This window comes from Olea europaea, chromosome 11 (assembly GCF_002742605.1).
Source record: "Olea europaea var. sylvestris chromosome 11, O_europaea_v1, whole genome shotgun sequence".
Taxonomy (NCBI): domain Eukaryota; kingdom Viridiplantae; phylum Streptophyta; class Magnoliopsida; order Lamiales; family Oleaceae; genus Olea; species Olea europaea.
The window spans coordinates 14,338,522-14,339,800 of record NC_036247.1 but is presented as its reverse complement, the minus strand read 5'-3'; positions in this window follow the sequence as shown (position 1 = coordinate 14,339,800).

Here is a 1,279-nt window from a genome sequence, read left to right as displayed (position 1 = left end):
ATTGGTAATTAGGGTATTGAGTGATAGTACCAGAAAACCATTGGTTTGGTGATATTATATAATCTAGAGACATCTGCACAAATAATAGAAATGAAAAGTGTCATAACATATACAAACATATCTTCGTAATTTCATATAAGTATTTATCATATATATCATGTAAGCTGGAAAAAAAATTACTGTCAATGCATATCAATTATCAGATTTAATATATATTTCTAAGTCTTAGATTTTGTCTCCAATTTATATAAAAAACATTATAATTTAACTTTAAAAACAGAAAAAAGATCAGATTGGTGCGGGGAGTCCCCGCACAGATTTGTGCTGGAGTCCCGCATGCAATTGGTGCGGGACTCCCCGCACCGGTATTGCGGGCAGGGATTCCCACACCACGGCATGCGGGTACTTCCCCACTTACTTCTCATACCACCAACTTCATTTTCGACACAAACTTCACCTTTCTTTCACGAATATCAACGACTAAAAATAGTAAGTTATTCATAAAAATCAACTTACCTTAGGATTTGTTGCTTAATTCCACACTATAATTAGTTTGAGATTTGAGATGAATGAATTAAAGATGTAGATGAAAAATGAGTAATGAATTTGAGGTGAAGAAATAAAGTAGGTTGGTGAAATAGTTACTAACATTAATTACATTTGACATTTATCATTTTGCAAGATTCTTTCTTTTTTTGACATTTATCTTTTCCCTGCAAGAAAGAGACGTGCTTGTTTTCATCCTCTATCACAAGTGCCATCACACTGAAAATGATACTTAACTTATTGAGAATAATTAGATGCACAATATGGCCATTGTGTCCATACTTATTTATCGAATCTCGGACGGAGATAAAATACATGCACAATAGGTAATGGGAAAAATATTCCTAATTTATTGGCTAATCTGTGATTTTACATAGATAGTGCAGTCTTTTATTTTTAGTAAAAAAGACTACAAATTAGATTGGGTAATCTATAATCGACTTGACATAATCTAATTATTAAAATGTATATCAATATATCTTAGGTCCTTCTCATAGCCCTTCAAATTTTTTTTAATATTTCTTTCCATATTTCATAATAGTTTTGAACGTATTTACTAGGTTTATAGTGTTTTATGATTTTAAAATTAAAAGTTATTTAAATGTTGCTACAATATATAAGTACGTAAATAAAGTAGATCCAATAAGATTAGATAGTAATAAGTTAGATGAACATAAAATTTGTAGTAAAAATTATGATTGCATACAAAAATAGCCAAAACGAAAAACAAGTT